Below are 19,458 nucleotides of genomic sequence, written 5' to 3'. Positions count from 1 at the left end.
GTTGCATTTTAACAGTCCCTTCTGATAGCAGCCACATGACTGGGTTCTGACGTTCCAGACTCGAGACCTGAAAGAATGACTAGATCAAAGCAAGTCATGTGGGTGAAAATACCCTCTAGTTTCATGCACCACCACATTGCCCTGTCAAAGGGTCTCCATCCTGGGCATGGATGCCTCCAAATGAAGGGCAAGCACCATTACTATATTCAAGTTATAGAAGACATTGTCACTGTGCCATGCATGGGCCTACCACCTACTGGTCCTCGGTGGGAGCCAGAGGATGTTTCAATGGTACAGAGAACTCAGGAATGCCCTAATCTTCCCAACTTGCTCCCCCTCCCACAAGTTCCCAAGGGTGCCAGACCAAGGAACAATAGCCCATGGGAGACACAGTCCTCTAGCCATACCAGTGCCAATAATGTCACCGAGTTCTGGGGACAGTTCTTCCATTTACTGGGATTAATAATAACACATATCTGCATTACAGTGCCAGGTCCTGGGGTGAGCCAAGCTGGGAGTGAATGATGAAGGACTAAGAGGAAGGAAGGACTTGTTCAGGGGATCTGAGAAGTGGGGAAGTGATGAGCGAGGAGGCGTGGCTGGAAGGTGGCCCCAGTGAACCTTCGAGAGACACTAGGCCTTGACACGCGCTGCCTGAACGCTTCCCCGGCCCCACCCCAGCGCGATGAACACCTACTCTGCCATCAAGGTAGAGCCCACACGTGCTTTCCTCTGTGAAGTTGTTCCCAGCACCTCCACATCCAGATGGAGTGAGATGCTTCCCATCTGTGGTTATGACAGTCTGTGTCTCCTACCAACAGGTGTGGTCCCAGCCTGAGTCACTATGGTATCCCCAGAGCTTGGCTCATGATGGACTTAAAGCAATATTTATTGACTTTCATCTTTATACCTCCAACGACTAATATACACTGTATATTACAGAAGAGTGGCTGGGTAAATGTTCCTTGAATGAATGAACGAATGAATGAATGAATACCAAGCAGTTATAGGGCTAGCGTGTGGCCAGACCTAAGGATAAGCACCCTATCTTACATTTACACCACTTTTGTTTCCCATAGAGCTTTGCAACTTTATTGGAAGGACTAGCTCAACTCAATATTGAAGAGTGAACAAATATTTACTGAGCTCCCACCACGTGCCAGGATGTGTTCTAGGTGCCAGGGATACGTCAAGGACCAAAACACGAAAACCCCTCCTCTCTAGGAGTTTACAGTCAATGGGTAATGAAATGACTCTCTTCTGTTTTCCTTCCCCTCCATGCCTTCGCCTTTCCACCCAGGGGCCCCAGGCTTTGAGGCTCTGGCGATGCCCTGCTTTCTTTCAACAGAAACTGTGTTCTTCAGAAAGGACAGCAGACAAGGGACTCATGAAGGGTAACTAGAAGAATGAAATGGTGCCATCTCACTCATCAGTGACAGGTTCAAGGGAGGCGGCACTTTTGCTTCCTGGCCCTCAAGTCTCATTTTGCATCCACTGATAGTGTCTTTCACCTTAGGGTGGAACTGGCCCTCTTATTTTAATTATAGTGGATGAAATAGAATCGATTTTTGTAATTAGATGACACCAAATGTGCCATCCTGGGCATCTTGCCAGGCTTGGGCCTTGGTGCATCATCGTCCCTCCCGAGATTCCTCCTCAGGTACATTGCTTGCCTCTCCGGCTACCTGGTTTCCGGTAAGAAGCCTGTTATCTTTGCACATGTTGTTTTGCAAGTGTTTGGAGAGGGGCTGCCAGCCTCCAGGACTACTGTCTGATGGAATGTGGGCACCACTCTTTGGCAGCTTTTCTTACTTTCCTGGATGGTGTGACTCCCAAACTGGGCACTGGGAGCGGGTGCTGAAAGACACCAAAAAACACTTGCATAGAATGAGGGAGGGTGCGTCTGCCTTAGAGACCTGGCTTATGTGGTTTTTCTGTAGAGCTAGGCACTCAGTACAGTCTCAACAGAGATTCATTTTTGAAAAAAAAAAAAAAAAAAGATACAAAGTACGTGAGAAGAACTGTCTGGGGAACTGTTGCAAAGTGATCGATCCTTTCGTATAGCAAATGATCTTAATGTGGTGTTCATGATGTACATTTGTTAAAAGTTTGAAGTGAGTTGTGTCCTTCTGGGATTCACCTTTCCTATGTCTTCCTATGGCTTCGCTGAAGTTGAGGGGCTGATGGCTCCTAAAAGTAGCAATCGCTTAAGTAACCCTTTCATGCCCATAGCACCAGGAAGGGGCATCGGTGCAATCCCTTACCAGGAGAAAGCTTTACAACTTCCACAGTCACAGGGAATTCAGAAGACGGTGTCAGCAAACGGAAACTATATATGCTCTGCATTTCACAGTTAATAAGTGATATCTTCTTTGTTCTTTTCCTGTGTCTGCCGGTAAAATTGAGCTCAGCAAGCCTGCTTTTGTCCTTATAATGTCAACTAATGAAATCGCCTCCAAAACACAAGCTATTGTAGTGAACACGAGTCCTTAAGAAGTAACTGCAGGAGATGGCCTTCATGCCCTGCAGCTGGGGAGGGACGGATGCCACTCTCCATCAAAAATCCAGTTCAAAGAATCAGATTTGATAAGGTGAAGACTTGCACAAGAATATAAATCTTGTTCTTCTAAGCAACATGCAGACTCCTGTGAATATTCATCTCTGTTCTTGGTTGGACTTGGTGAGAATAAATCTGTTCTTGGACGTGTTCATTTAACAAAATGGTCTGGAAAGATTCATAAGGCTTTAGAAATGGTTGCTATGTCCTATTAAAAAAAAAAAAAAAAAAAAAAAAAAGCCCCCAAAGACACCTGTTTTTCTCACTTGAGAACAGGCTGTCTTAGAAATAACATTACAGCTGACATCTCTGCATTCTTAAACTGCTCTGTGGCCTTCTCTATCAAATCACAAGAAGTCATTTGAATTCTCCTCCTCTCTCATTTGCATGACAGAGCAAATGAAACCTAAGATCCCGCAGACTTTATAAACACAATTTGTAGGTCTTGGTTATTGAAATTAATAGGGCTAAGCATTTTTCCCCCCTATTGAATTGTTGTTTGGGTCATTTGGAGTCCTCTGTGAGTGGGTGGCTTCCTGGAGTTGTGCTCCCCACTCTCCTTACCTCTTCTCTCCTTCAAGAAGCCTTCCCAGTCCAGCTTGAACTTGAACTTGAACTTCCCTTTTGCATCCTTTAGGATCTTCAGTGCAAAACGAACAAATCTGTATCACTAATTAAGTCCCCGACTCTGGGCTATGTTTTACCAAAGAGTTCTCCTCATGAGGAACGAACTATGGGGAAAAAAAGAGGGAAGTGAGAGATGGATAAAGCAACTGTCACCAGTCACTAAAAGTAACTCATAAAAAGGCAGCATCTCAATGAAATCTATTAAGTGTTCATCAAGTTTGGTCTAACCCAATAGAGTAAAATATTGACTTTCAGTTGCCCTGTAGGGTCTAATTGCAATTCTAATGCATCAGACAGAAATTGTACAGCTGGCTCATTCTTGGGACCATCTGCAAGCCAAAGAGAGAGGTCTCAGAAATAAACCCTGCCAAGTTCAGGACTTCTCAGAAGCACCCTCACATCCACAGTGTCTCCCCACACACAGACAAAAAAAAAACCTTACACATTCTTGTAAGTGTAACTTACCTGATTCTGAGAACTCTTTTGGCTTGTTCCAGTTTGTTGAAGTATAACCAACTATTGTGCTCTTGGAGCTCATATCAATTCTCCCTATAAATCCACCTCTCTGTCCGTCTTGGTTAATCAAAACCCTGCCATCCATCGACCGACTATGTTGTTAGAATGGACTACTATCCAGCCATTAAAAGTGATGTTGTAGAAGAATAGTTAATGACAAAGAGGGAAGTTCATGATATATATATGTCGAGTGAAAATAGCAGGTTACAAAACAACAGGTGGTATAAAGTATAAACCCATTTTTGAGGGTGTATATTCATTTCCTTAAAAAAAGATTGGACAGATATGGTTACCTCTTAGTGATCTTATTTTCTTTTTTTGTGCTTTTTGACATTTCATACCATTTTAGGAACACTTCTGTAATAGAACACATTTTCGAAAAATCTTACTTGTTATAATAAATTGTCTCCCCTCTCCCCCGCCCCACAAATTAATATGTCAAAAATCCTAACCCCTAGGATCTCAGAATATATTGCAGGTAAGGCCTTTAAAGAGGTAAGTAGGGTCAAATAAGTTCACATGATAAACCCTCCTCCAATACGACTCGTGTCCTTCATTAGAAGATGAAAGTAGGGCACAGACAACACAGAGAAATGACTATGTGATGACACAGTGAAAAGGCAGCTGTCGACGAGCCAAGGGTGGAGGTCTCGGAAGAAATCGGCCCTGCTGGCGCTTGATCTCTTCTAGCCTCCTTTCTGCTGTGTACGCCGCCTAGTCTGTGGCTGGTTTTTTGTTTTTTGGGTTTTTTTTAAGCTTATTGGGAGTCTGTGGTATTTTTTAATGGCAGCCTGAGCACACTAATATCCTACTTACCTTTCAAAGATCAGCTCGGTGTTGGCCCTGCCATGAAACCTCCTGTTGAAATAACCAAAAGTCTACTTCTCTAGGATGCCAGTAGGGGTCAGACCACCTGGATGTTTTCTGGTGGTGGTGGTGGTGGTGGTGATGGTTGTGGTGGTTGGTGAGAGCATGTGTGTGTGATGAGTAGTGGGTGTGGGTGTGATTGTTCCAGGAGGGCGCCACCCCTTACCATCTGTGTAATCTTGGGGGCAGTGACACGTCACACCCAAACCTTAAGCATTCACAAAGCATTTTTATAGGTATTCTATCATTTGGTTGTCATAACAATGCACCAAGATTGCATATTATTTCCTTCAGTTCACAGGTGAGGTACCCATCCTCAGAGAAGGTGGAGAAACAAAACACTTAGTTGTGAAAACTTATAAGAATAATAGCGAAAATGCCCTGCGTGCCTGGCGCTGCACTAAACACTTATGCATGACTTGTCTCAATTAATCTTCACAACAAATGTGTAGGCAGGAATTATTATTAGACATATTTTATAGATTAAAACAAATTAGGCTCAAAAGAGTTCCTGAGATCACACATCTAGGAAATGATGGAGCTGGGACTTAGTTTATACCTATAGCCCACACTTGGAACCAATATGCCACACTGTCCCGTCCACACATATATTAGTTTATAGAGAGTGTTAAGTGAAAAATAAAACAGACAAGAATTGCTCCAAAATTCAGAGACTGAGTTGGTCTGAGAAATCTTCTAAAATAAGGTGCGATCTGAGCTACGCCTTTTCAGACATAGTTGAGTGGAGAGGATGGGGTGGGGCCAGCTTGCTTCACTTAGCTGTTTACAACTAAGAGTCTCACAAGTCAGATTTAACCAACCAGTTCAACCCCTTCACCCATCTGGAGCCCCCAGTATGTGCCAGCCACTGGGCTTGGAGGTGCAGGGATCCAGTGGAGGTCCCGGGATCCAGTGGAGGTCCCTGCCCATTAGGTCAGTCTTCTGAGAAGGCAGACTGTGCTTAGTAGTAGCCATTCAAGGAGACATGACTCGATTACATGGCCATGGCTTTCTCCAGAACTTCGAAGAGAAGGTCCTGGTCCTGATACCACCACTAATATTTTATGAGACTTTAGGCAAATCGCAGCCCATCTCATGACCTCAACTTCTGCTCCTGGAAACAGAGTTACTGAATATGTATTGTTGAATGACTTCCGTAGGCTAACTTTAATCATTTACAACCAATTTCTATTCTCGTTCTCTCACTTGTTGTGGTTGTGGTGGTTGTTGTTGTTGTTGTTGTTGTTGTTGTTGTTGTTGTTGTTAGAAATGTGAGTTTAATGTTAAGGACAGAGGTCAAAGCAAAAAAAAAAACAAGTTTAAAATTTAATGACATATAGATAAAAGTCATGGGAGCAGATAGACACTCAAGGAGAAATATTTGTTAAGTGAAAGATTAATTAATCCATTCTTCCAAGCCCACCTCATGATTCCATGCAATCAAAAACTCTAACTCTGGCAATTAAAATAAAGAAAAGACGCTATTTATTGAAGAAAGGAATAGAAATAGCACCAATCACCAGTTTACATCCCCCTGGGATGAATGATGCTTTTAGGGGAGGTGGTGTAAGTGGATTAACTACACAGGCCCCTGTGAAAGCCAGAGGAAGAGACCTGGGGTCACAGCCACAGTGCGACAGCAACAGCAGCACCCACTAGAACCCAAAGCTAGAACTTTTGGGGGCCTCTCCTGAATTCTGCCGTCTGTCTGGACCCTCTGCCCATGTAACAGTCACCTCAGCTGTGGGCACATATCTCTCGTTGGCTTATTTCTTGTAACACTCAAGAGACGAGAAAGAGTCTTAAGGATTTGGCTTGATACATTTTCTTAAGTACACAAGTTAAATAAATGGGGACATTTCCCTGGCTGAGTCCAGTTGACCAATGCAAAGTCACTTTGGCTTCTTGAGCACGTTAGCTCCTCAGTACATATTCAATTTCTTTTCTTTGTACTTTCTTTCATTTTTTAAAAATTTATTATTCTATTTTTTATCTTTCTTTTTTAATGACAGGGGGAAAAACTATCTGCAGAGGAAAAGTCTCCCATGTGAATTGAATCCTCCACTTCTTTGGTCTCAGCCTCCAAGGTTAGATGTCCAAACACAATTTTTAAGAACATTTGCTACAATAAGATGATCTCTTCTCCGGAAGCTAAAGGAAAGGGGTGTCCTCCTTCCCTTTGTCTCCATTCTGTAATCCTGGGGCTGTCTAAGGAGGACAGCCTCTCCTAATTGCTCTCCAAGATGGCATTCTACAGCTCCCCCAGCATAGCAAGAGGTCGGGCTCTGTAAAAAAAAAAAAAAAAAAAAAACAGAAAACCTTGCCTTCCTGAGCTGCTGCAGAACCTGAGAAGATGTGGTGAAAAAGAAAGGCCTGCCGGTAACTGTGCCCACAGGGTTCTGGGGCCTTCACAAGCTGAAACCCGTACCAGGCAGGTGACTCTCCTACCTGAGGGCCAAGCAGGACAAGCTATCAGTGCTGCCACTCACTAAATGCAATAAGAAATACACCCAGGTCACCTTCACTCGCTCATCTGAGCAACATGATGATGTATGTATCTTCCCAGCACCATATTCCATCACGGGGGATACAAAAATGAAAAGACAAAGCTTCTGTGTCTGGGAACTCAAGATCTAGTGGGGGAATAAAGAAATCTTCATTCCTTTTTTCTCATCCCCAAACCCCACCCCAGCCCCCATAACTCTGATATCAAGAGGTGAGACAAGCTGGGTTGAGTCAAATTGGAAAAACTATTGGGTTGGGCTGTGCACTACCATTTGACTAAGAATCCAGTGGAATCTGAGAAGTTCAGAATTTGCAGTAATCGTGGTAGTCTCAGACGACCTTCTACATAGCACTGGTTGGGGGTTATACTCTAGGCTCCTAGTAAGGGACGAGCTTACAAAAAGAAGATAAAACAGTCACAAAGCTGGACACACTGCCCGCTCCCCTGGAGAAAAGAAAATGATGCAAATAGAAAATGATGCAGGCTGGAGAGATGAGGCTGAGACGGACAGCAAAGTGGAAAAATATGGGAACCCATGTGACAGGCCCCATGCAAGGGCTCTGAGGCCCAGGGCTGGGGGTGGAAAACCATTACTGCCTGCCCTTTCCTGACTGGAGAGGTACGGAAGATAAGTGGAAAAGTTGCTCTCATAGACCAAACTCATGCAAACCCCATCCCACCCCTTTCAAGCCAACAACGACTTGATGCCAAGAGGCTGGGTCTAGTTGAATATGGTTGGGTTTAGCCAGGTCTGGTTGGATCTGGTCGAGTCTGGTCAGGCATGCAACTCAAATACGGCCATGACCCTGTGTGAACTAGTAGTCAACACAGAGACTTGAGTTCAAGTTCCAGCACTGCTTTCTATTTGGGAAAGTCTCTGATTCTCTTGAAGCTTCAGTTTCCTTGTGTATGAACTAGAATTACATCATCAGTGCTTACCATGCAGCTGTTGTGAGGGTTTAATGGTAGGAATCATGTAAAGCATTTGAACAGCGCCCAACAGAGGTGGAGGCTCGACACTGGTTAACTGTTATCATTAGTTGTGTAAGTCTTTCCAGACTCCCCCGATAAAAACGGCCTCCACTCCACCTTGAACCCAAGTCAGTCTGGATTTATCTTATATTTTCTGCCCCTGAAGGGAAGATTCCTGTTTCGTTCATACTTACAGCAGCCAGTCAAAATTCAAATGATGACCGAGAATTTAAATGATTCCTGTGAGAGGGGGGTCGGGAGGAAGGAAGAACTTAGAAGCAATGATATCTATTGGAGAAACATGCGACTACTGCCAGTTACCAAAACGAAAAAGGAAAACAAACTGAGGTGCTGGAGCTTAGAAATGAGCTTGATTCGAGCGACGTGAACATGACAGACAGACTTACCACACTACTCAAGTGTGGTCCCTGCGTGTCACCGGGAGCTTGTTAGAAATGGGGACTATCGGACCCGACTTCAGACCTAAGGAACTAGAATCTTAATCTTAACGAGGTGAACCCTACACACGCAAAACTTGAGAAGTGCTGGATGGAGCCGTGGTTCTCAGTCCTGACCACACAGTGGAATCACCTGAGGAACTTTTCTAAATCCTGGTGCCCAGGCTATATCCCAGAACAATCAGCATTTTGTTTACTTTTGTAGCTCATTCGGTGATTCCAATATGCAGACCAGGTAAGAACCATTAGTGTAGACCAATCCTATAATTTACAGGTCAAGAAACGAAGGTCCAGAGGGGTAAACTGACCTGCCCAAGGTCACACAGCAAGTATTTAGGAGTTGAGCCCAAGTCCTCCAACTCCAGGGCTCTCTTCACTGTGCTTCACGGCCCTATGAAAGAGTTTGGGAAACGGAATGAGGTGAGGGAGCCTGAGGCTTCCCTCTCTGGCTTAGCGTCTTTATGGTTGGGCCCTGAGGAGAAGCTCCCTGGACATGAGTGGCCGCATATGAATTCCCTAGTGGACTATGCCCCTGGGGGGCCTCACCCTCCCAGGAACCCTGAGCCAGGGAGGGTTCCTGACTGGTGGCCAGACTCTGGGCTAAAACAGCCCCCCACTTTCATCCAGCCAGCCCGGCCTGCCATTCCCACACACCTCTGTCTTCCCAGAGACACAGAGTGCTCAGGGACTGTCCCACCACCCAGGCCACACAGTTCTCAGAACTCAGGTGAGGTTTCTGAGCCCCCACAGCCTCAGCTCCCAGCTCCTCTCAGAACTGCTGGGACAGGCCCGTTCTCAAGTCAGCAACCACGACAGACCCGAAACCATCAGGCTTAGAGTCTCCCCGTGACTTGTTTTTGCTCTCTTGTTAGGGTTTTGGGGGTGTGTGTGTGTGTGTCTCAAACCTCCGATTGTCTCTGCTTTCTGACTTTTTCTGGTGTGTTTTTGAAGTGGCTTTTTGTTATTCTGTCTTGGCTCACTTACCTTCCTCAGCAGCCGTGGAAAACACTCAGCCTTGTTCTACTGTCCGCCGAGTGCCTGGATTCTGTGTAAACAGATCGCCTCCTAGCCTGACCAGGCTGAACAGGTCAAGGGGCGCCTGGGCATGTTGCGCCCTCATAAAAATAATCGTGTGTCATGAAGTTTTCCCATACTCAAGGAAGAGGACGGAGTAGACACAGAAAGCAGAAGGAGCTTTCTAGGCACACAATCATTGATGGCCCGAGCAAGTCTATTCTGTATCCAGGCAAGGATGGGGACCCTCTCCCCCCGTCAGCATCAGTCTGCCAGAAGGGGTGCACACACCCGCCAGACACCTTTCTGGTGTCTTCTCCTGAAAACTGAGGGGTGGATCTAGAGCTACGCTGTCCAATACAATAGCCACTAACTACATGTGGTTACGTAGCTAGTATGACTAAGGAACCGAATTTTTTTTTATTTCATTTACTTCTACTTAATTTTAATGAAACTTAAATATCTACATATGGCTAATGCTGCTGTGTTGGGCAGCAGTAGTTCTCAAAGTTAGCCATACATTAGAATCACCTGGGAAGACGTAATTCACTCTGGTGGCCCAATCCACCCCTGGCGATTTCGATTTATTGGCATAGGGTGTAGACTGAGCAGCTAGATTTTGTAAGTTCCCATGGTGACTCTAGTATGCAGCCAAGTTTGAGACCCTTTGGCCCAAAGGGCTTCTCTTCCAACTCTGACTTTCAGCATTTTGTTTTGGTTTCTACAGTTTTTAAAATTTGAGGACCAAGAAGTTTGCTGAGAGAACAAATTTTAAAATGTTTTTTCATGTTGTAAACATATTACATGTTCCCTCTGGAGCATTCAGAGAAACAAAATGAAGAGAGTTAAAACCACTTGAAGTTCCACCACCCGAACCAAAGATTTGGATGTAAATCCTTCCATCTTTCCATGGATATGTCTTTATGCTTTCTTCAAAACTGAGATCGTGCCATGCTTTTCTATTTTGTCATTGGCTTTTGTCACTTTGCTTTTTTTGGTTAAGAAGTATTCACATATCATCAATTGTAAACACTACGTGATATTCTATCAAATATATCAACACAATTTATCCAAATCCATATTAATCGTGGTCCCAATTTTGCTATTGGGTTTTTTTTTTTTTAAGCATTGCTGTGAATGTAACAATAGCAATGCCTTTATGCAAAGCCATTCTTTAAATAATATGGTCAAAAGATGAAAAGTTGAACCTGTTTACATTCCCACGAACAGTGTGAGAGTATCTATTTTTATGCATGCTGACATGGAGGAGTGAGCTTTTCAAATTTATCACGGTTTAAAAAACCACCAACAGGCAGCTCATTGTTGCGAAGTTCAGCACACTTTTAATGAGCATTGACACTATGCTAGGTGCTGCATTAGGTATCGTGATAGAGATGAATGGACCACATCCCAGAAGCCAGGGAAGGGAGGAATTCAAGGGCTTGGCTTTAAGTCAGGAAGAACAGTATAGATGCTAAATAGAGGTACCAGAGTCACACTGTGGAGCAGGTAGGAAAAGCCCATGATTCTTTGTGGCAACGCTGGAAAGTCTGAGGAGGGACATTTGGGTTCACCCTGGAAGGTTGAGTACAGGCACTGGCAAGTGGTTAGAGGTATGGTGTGTGGCAAATGCAGCAAGGTGCTGGGGCCCAGGAGACTGGAAAGGTGTCGCTTCCATCTCCCACCTTTATCAGCCCCTATGGTCAGGAAGCTTCTCCCTGGGTCTATTCCACAACCTCTTAAGGCAGTTTAAATCTCTTCCCTCTGGCTATTTGTTAGGGGAACAGGAGACAACTTTGTGACATTCTCCATAAAGTCACCTTCAGAGACTTCAAGATCAAAACAAATACCAAACATGGTATAGTATGTTTTCATGTGGATTATTCATCCCCTTAAAAATAAATTGACATATAATGTCATTATATCTTTTTTGTTTTTTAAAGAGTTGCAGAAGTCCAGGTCACAGGGCAAAAGTTGGGGTGATTTGGATGCCTCAGGCCTCGGGTCCCAAGCCCAACTTGCACACCATTCTGAGGACGGTGAATGCCAGCACTGTACAAAGAAGAAGGCAGCCAGTTCAATCCTGCCTCTCCCACCCAGGACAGTAGGAGCATTCACTTTATCTCACTGAGTCTATAAAATATGGATTGCAGGGATAGTGAAAAATTAGATTTGAGGGATGGGAAAGCATTAAAATCAATCAGAAAAATAAGAATAACCTGTGACTCCCATCAGCATAGGCCCATGGTCAAGTTAGCCTGCCTCTCGCTTTGTCTTTTCATGAGTGTCTGTAACCCACAAACACACAAACACGCACATACACCCTTTAAATCACTTCTCTGACGTACTTGCATTTCAGGAATAAGGCAAATCCCCAACGGCGGCCTTTCTTCAGAAGCTCACTAAAAATTGATTAAGGAACTTGACCGGCTATGACTCGGGGCTGGGAGGTAAGAAGGGCATGACAGCCGTGGGACCTTTAAATGTTGGGTCCCCTTTCCTACTACCTATAACGTCAGGAACAGAATCAAATTTCCCAGCTGCTCTGCCGTCGCCTCCCTCTTCTACTTAACAGCTCTGTGACACGTGTCCCTGGAGAGTCCCCCACATCATCACAGAACAAAAACAAAAACAGCAAAGCAAAAATACCAAACCTTCTCCCTCCCGCCCCCACCACTCCACTGTAGGACGCCCACATGATAGGGGTTCTTTAACTCAAGCTTCAAATACTTAGAATGAAATGGCGCTTTTTTTTTTCACTTCTGCAATTTACACAGAAGTGCCTGCCAGGGATCTTGGTGCTAAACCCACTATAATTCAAGTTTATTTTTAGATTTCTCATTTGTAGTAATCTACAAAATGTCAAAATGGGCTCTGGTAATTCAGTCAACGAGAGGAAGGGGAGGGAGGAAGACTCGAGCCCCGCTGAGAAACTGCTCTCCGACAGGTGCCTTACTGATTCCACTTCATTTCATCCCCACGGGGGCTCTTAGGAAAAAAACCTACTCTCGATCACATTTCCACAGATACTGAAACTGAGGTTCTGGGTCGTTAAACAATCTCGACAAAATTGAACTCTTAGTCCCAGTGGTGGGACCTGGATATGAAACCAGAACTTGCTCAAAAGCCCGAGCACTGTACCCTCCCCCTCTCCCTTTCTCTGATTCCCACATGTACCTTCTTTACCTGAGTGTTTGCACTCTTCCTGCTCTTGATATCTGTACATTGCCCTTTTCCACTTTGGAACAAAGACAGGGTCAACCGGAGAGAGTTCTGGAAACTGCAGGGCGCCTCTCTCCCAAAGCATAGGCCTGTATTCCAACCCGTTTAAGTGACTGATGACTTACTTGCCCCCTGTGAATTCTGGTGGGAGGGAGAACAGAAGGGAATTGAAACTCTGTAACAGCAACATGGGAGACTGCTGGATTTAGAGCTTCACAGATCTCGGTCAGAATCCCTGCTTGAACACCTAAGGCATTTCAATGTCACTAAGCCTCTACTTTCTCATCTATATATTGGCAAAAATATACGCACTTGGCAGGGTAGTTGAGAGACCCAATGAGATGATGTGAGGAAAAGGACCGAGGTCAGATCAAGGCCCATTGTCACAATCCATTGTTTCCTTCTCTTCCTCTCTCATCTCCTCAGGAGAGGAGTACAGGGCTGCCACCAGGGATCCTGGCCTCCAGGGAGCTTTGGTGCCTCTCTGAAGAAGCTCAAAGGATTAATTTAGGCCTGCCTTGAACATTTGCAGGGCCCAGGCAAGAGTACCAATAGAGACCTATATATCACACACTCAGATATTGACATTATAAACCAAGCTAATAAACTGTTCGCTAAAACAGGTTCTATCTTGTTTTGAAAACACATGTTTCCATAATGAAAAAAATATATTGCATAATGACCTAGAAGGCTATGTTCAAATTTAGAATTCTCAGAGTCCTTGGAGAGCTGCTGTCCAGCCTCCAGCCCCCAGCCTGGACCTATAGCTTAATCCTCTTCTTTTCCTCCTCCCTAGTTTGCCATCTAAGCTCTGTCTACATCTCATTCCCATAAATAGCCAGCTTTTTGACCTCTTGAGCCTAGAGGTATCTGAATCTTGGGACCCAAAACATGACACAGAAGTGGGGACACAGACTCCTCGTAGGCCGGTCTTTTACCTGACACGGAAAAGTGCAGTCAGAAGGCTGGAGACAGGCCTCCCTCTACCTGGATCTATGGGCACCACCACATTTGTTGGGGGTACTATCTGCCTGTCACTCTAAGTGGGAATTCCTGAAGGGAGCTGGAGCCACAGGAGTCATCTCGTCCTTCTTCCTGCTTTAAGACCCAAAATTTGAAATGAAATTATATTTTTGACCGTTCAATTTGATTTGCTATAATCTCTGTCTTTCTCTGCTCTGGAACAGGGACCAAGGAGGAGGCTATGACTTGCATGCATGGATATTTACACATAGAGTTCCTCAGTTCTATTTTTGTTCTTTGCTTTAAAAGTCTTATTCCAGAAACTTTAGACAGAAACCAGACCTGTATTTACTATGGGACAGTGGTGAAGGAAAGGGTTGACTACAAAAGGGTATGAGAAAATTGGGGGGTGGGGGGTGATAAAACTGTTAAACATTGTATCTTGCTTGCTGTAGTGATTACACAGCTGTGTGCATTTATAAAAACCCCAAGAAATGTATATTAAAATAGACGAGTTTTACAGTATATAAATAGCATATCAAAAAATTATGTAATAAAAATTCTTTCTTCAAACTGCATTTAAGAAAGGAGCAGGATTTGAAAGAGGAATATGTTCAGACATCTAAAATAATGTCTTTTCACGTGACACATAGGGTGAGTCAGTGTAGTGGCTGCTTATTGTCTTAGGGATAGCCTTTCTTTCTGAAGGAAATTCCTCGTCATTGTCCTGTTTCCCCAAGTAGAAATCAAGAACTCAAACTCCCAGCCTCCCTTGCAGCAGGACATGGGCATGCGACCTACTCTCCACCAATCAGAAGCACTCATGGAGACTGATGGAGAAATGAGTACTATATGAGCACCAGGAATGCAATGGGGCTTCTTTTTTTTTTTTTTGCTGACATGGTGGCAATGGAGGCTTTTAACTTTGGGGATTTCAGGGGTTGTAAAGTTGAGTTCCTAGTTACCTACCAGTGTTGTATAAGGGAAAGAGTATGGACAGGGAAGTTCCATTCCTTGCTGTCTGCTGTTGGTTATGAGTCTCCTTTGGGAAAGTCCTTAACTTCTCTAAGTCTCTATTTCCTCATCTGTAGAATGAACATCATAGCACTTACCTCACAGGATGGTTGTGAGATCAAATGAGGTGATTCAGGGTCTAGCATACAGTAAGTGCTAAATAAGTATTAGTTCCCATCTTTCCTCAAACAGTAGATAAAATTCTTGAAATTGGTGACCTGCCTTATCAACCTGGGAGCTTCTCTTGAACAGGACCCCATGAGCTTTACTAAGAAGCCAAAATAGACACTAACCTTTGGGGGGTAGGGGCAGGTGGCTAGAGAGGTCCATTAGACATCCTTCCTCTCCCCAGCTCCTCCCCAGCAGTACCAAAGAGTGGCCACTATTTCATTAGCTCTGGGTAGAGCCCGTTTGGGGTCAAATCAACAGAAAAATGCTTCAATTTAATTTAACATCCATTGGCTGAGCACCAGGAATTTGCCAGGTGCTATGTTAAGCATCTGAGAAGTAAAAAAAAAAAAAAAAAAAAAAGTGCCACTTAGTTGTAACCTGATGGAGGGAGAAAGATACATACATGCCTATGATACAAATTAGACTGAGAGATACTATCATAGCAATATAAACAGCATGCTGTGGGTGTGAGGCATCGAGAATTCTCCAAGAGGTGAGAAATCTTTGAGCTGGGTCTTAAATGATGGATTGGAGTCTAACAGGAAGAGATCCAGGATCCAGAGGCATCTTAGCCTGAGAGAAGAGCATGTGGAAAAGCCCTGAGGAAATGAAGTGCTCAGTGTTTTGTGGGGAGCCCTAAGTTAGCCCACAATGGTTGGTGCACAAAGTCAGTACAGGTGGAATGTTGGAGATTGAGGCCAGAGCTAGTGAAGGGGCTGTGTTGAGAAGGCCTTTGAATGCGATAAAGAGGGCATAAGAGGAAGAAGAAGTAGCATGAGCTCCTTAAACAATTGTGCGGAAAGAATAGGATGGTTTCAGGACTCTCCCAAGCTTTTCTTTCTGACCACAGCTCTACTAGGATTTCCTAAATGTACACAACCTACAGCTTCTCTGAACCCTAGAGCCCCTCCAGGAGATGATCAATGAGATCCCCAAATATGAGACCAGAGAGGACATCCAAGATCATCCGGTTCAATCCCCAGATGAGAAAACGAGAGAGGAGGGGCTCCTGGAAACTTGGCTGGCTGAGCTGAGACACTCTTTTCCACCACAACAGATGGTCTCAAGCTAACACCTGAGTTTTCTAATAACTAAAATGAACAAGCTCAGCTATAAAATATGCAGGATTGGCCCAGTGATTGGCTTGGTCTAGGGGTGGAAAGTGGGCACTTGATTTCTCATTCATCACTTGCCAAGAGACCAACATCATCATTTCCTGCCCCTGCTTTCACTACAGAGGCTATTTCAGTCCAAGTTTTCCATTGCCCTTGACATTTTGCCAAGATAAAAGTCACTGCTAAAGTCAACACCAGGTCTCACTGAGGAAGAAGAAGTGTCGAGGAGATTCTAGGCAGCCCTCAGCCACATAAAGGGGTTCTAGCTTAGAGCTATCAGGGATAGCAGGACAGTGTGTCCAATCCCTTCACCGCCCACCCCCCCCCACACACACACACACACTTGGCAGACACTAGAATGGCATGAGGTTTCACTGAGCAATTCTGAAGCAATGACTTGCTCCCTTGCTTTCTCTTTTACCTGCCTTCAGAACCCCAGCATCACCTGACCCCACCCTTTCCCTCAGGGAACTTGGTATATGAAAAACACAGACCTATAAGCCCTTCCTCTCGATGCCCAACGATGAACCCGCGCAGCAAAACAGGAAGCATCTTTTCGTCAAGGCAAACCCATTGTGTTCTCTGTGCACAAGCGTCCTGACAAGTGGCAGGAAACCGCCACCAGGCCATGGCAACAGGTGTTGGGGTGACCTGAGACCTCCCACTAGACTGTGCCCAGCCCTCCTTCCCTTTTCTTCCTCCCAGAGATCTGCCTTCTTCCCCCTGCAGCCTGACAAGCCCCTCACCCCACATCTGTCAGCCTTTTTTTTCTCTCTCTCTCTTTTTTTTTTTTTTTCTGGTATAGCAGGTTTAGGGAGACAATTCTGTTCACTGTCAAGGACCAAGAAATGAAGTCTTTAGATGCTTTATACAAGTGGTGATGAGCTACTAAAGAGGGGAGGAGTGGAGAGGAAACACAATAGTACATAGCACTACTTTGAGTGAGCTCCAGCTCTTCATTCTATCACTTGAACCTAGGAGAGACCACCACTCTTTTTTTCACTAAGACTCCAGAAGAATGGAAACCTCACTCGATTTATCAGTTCCTACAGGCAGGCTGAGCAAGAGGCTATTATTTTAAGCTGATGGAAGAGGTCCATTGGGAGCCCCCATCTCAAGCACAGAATGGATGCTGGAGGTGGTCCACAGTTGCTGGTGGTGGCTAGTGGCGGTTCTTAGGTCTTGGGATTTTCTTGATTCTCAGTGATAAGCTTGTCAGTCGAATACAGCTGGCCAACATGGACCTGTAATCGTAGGTGCTGAAATGCCTGCTCTCTCTCAGCTTTGCCCCGTACAGATCTAACACTTGTATGTGGCTGGAGGCTGCCATTTTGGAAATTAAATGAGAGAGAGAGAGAGAGAGAGACAGAGAGACAGAGAGACAGAGAGAGAGAGACAGAGACAGAGAGAGAGAGATAAGTGGGTCCTCTTTGTGGAGGATCCAACCACAAAATTTCGGCCTATGTAAAAACTATGAATGAAATAAAATGCACTGAGGTTTAGTCACCTAGGCAGGCCAGGGCCTCAGCCTAGGTGAGCGCCCTCCCACGCCTCTTGATGGTTTGAGATCTGATTAAGACTTTAAAGGCTGGCCCTACACCCTAAAAAGATTATAGTCTCTCTTCAAATTTAATTCCTAAGACTGACCAGACAACACAAAATGTACACATATACTGAAGTTAAAAGAGCTTCCTTTTTAGCTTTTCTGATTACAAAATTCTAGGTAAGTTCAAAGCAGAACCTTTCTCAAATTTAGAGAGTCCCTGTCCAGCCCTAAATCTAAGCCAAATCTGCCTGTTCACTTGCCCGGCACAGTAGAGGCCTACTCTCCTTGGCAACACATGGGAACGATTGTTCCCAAGTGAAACAAAACAGGGGTTAGAGGTGGGGCAGAGGGTTAAGAGGTGTGATCTTGGACTTCCCCCAGAGGGACTGGCTGCCATGGGACACTCTGGGTAGAGCCAAGAAAGTGGTGCTTTTTACCAAGGCTCCAAATGCAAGAAAGGCAGATCTGCAGATCTGCCCCTGTCCAGGGGACTCTGCGTCTGCTTCTTTCTGTTGGATCTCTCCAGATTAGAGAACTTCTCTAGAAGGTCATCGTTCTTTCTGGCCCTGTTCCAGGCTTGCCCTGTTTCTTCTCATAATAACAGGGGCCTGGGTTTATGGTACGTTTTAGCCTGTAGGTCACCAAGTCATCAGGGTCGGACTGAATGACTATGAAGATTTCTTCCAGGTTCTGTACTCTGTTTCTTCTTGGAAACCTTTGCTCCTGGGTAAGACTTCCCCAGAGACAGTGCATACCGTCATGGAGAACTGGGCAGGGTGCAGGAAGGGCATTTTTTCCAGGCAAGGATGAGACAGTCATGGCCTGAGCCCTTCAGATCATGCCGAGCATTTGCTTGGCATGGTGGGAAAAGCCCGTTAGCTTGCAGTCAAAGGTCAAGCCACTTCTCTTTGAACTCTCAGTTTCTTCAATTAGTAATTGAAACCTACCAAACAGAGCACTGAGGGATAAATGAGGTATGATATAAGAACGTGCTTAGAAAAGTGGAAGCCCCACACAAGTGCGGAAACTTATTATTTTCCACTGATTGACACTTTCCCTGTCAGTAGTCGACCATGGCTTATTACAAGGAGGCCAAGTTTAACAATGTGACTCTCCCTGTCTCCTGAACTCCCAAACTGAGTGATTCTGAGAAAGTAAGTAACCTGGTCAAGGTCTGCTAGACAAGACTTCTGGCCCTGGCACTTGCTACTGACCACTCAGCACTACCTTCTCCCTTCACCTGGGTCACTCCCGCGCCCCTTCAATGACACTTTTTCCACAGCCTTCCTGATTCCTCTCTTGTGTGCTCCTAAGGTATATTGGACTTGCCAGTCTCCCAACATTAGCTTTTACTACATTGTACTGTAATTGTATCTTCCATTATTTTAAAAATATTGTGAAACATTCAACACATAAAAGTATAAAGAAAAATACAGTGAGACCTTGTCCACCACAAACAAAGCATTATCAAAACAGTTTCAGCTCCTGGATACCTCATTCCATTTGCAGGCTCTTCCTTTCGCATGCTGAATTTAGTGTCTACCTTTTCGTGCACGTTTTTTACATTGTACTGCTTATGGGTAATTGTCCCTTTATTTTTCCATCTCTTCCACTATCATGGAATGAATGTTTCTGTCCCCCTACAAAATTCATATGTTGAAGCTTTAACCCTCAGTGTGGCTGCACTTAGAGATGGGGACTCTGAGGAAGTAAGTAAGGTTAAATAAGGTTATAAGAGTGGGGCCCTGATCCAATAATGTTCTTGTAAGAAGAGACACCAGAGAGCTCACTTTCTCTCTGTCAACCCTTGTACACACTGGGAAAGAGCCATGTAAGGCCATAATGAGAAGGCAGCCACCTGCAAACCAGAAAAAAAGGCTGACCTGGCTGGATCTTGATCCGAGACTTCC

At 44.8% G+C, this 19,458-nt stretch overlaps 1 long non-coding RNA gene across 2 annotated transcripts; it reads right to left on the bottom strand.

The window, feature by feature from the left end:
* Positions 1–638: 638 nt before the first annotated feature.
* On the bottom strand, positions 639–16,686 carry LOC118603971. 2 transcript variants are annotated; one of them, XR_004951540.1, is made up of 3 exons: positions 16,497–16,686; positions 3,122–3,288; positions 639–2,725 (listed from the first exon to the last, which is right to left on the bottom strand). It is a non-coding gene; the product is annotated as an uncharacterized LOC118603971 (long non-coding RNA). The 2 variants fall into 2 exon arrangements; XR_004951539.1 differs by lacking the exon at positions 16,497–16,686 and adding an exon at positions 3,650–4,177.
* Between the last annotated feature and the right edge of the window lie 2,772 nt (positions 16,687–19,458).

This window comes from Rousettus aegyptiacus, unplaced genomic scaffold, assembly GCF_014176215.1.
Source record: "Rousettus aegyptiacus isolate mRouAeg1 unplaced genomic scaffold, mRouAeg1.p scaffold_m13_p_6, whole genome shotgun sequence".
Taxonomy (NCBI): Eukaryota; Metazoa; Chordata; class Mammalia; order Chiroptera; family Pteropodidae; genus Rousettus; species Rousettus aegyptiacus.
This window is presented reverse-complemented; position numbering and strand designations above follow the sequence as displayed.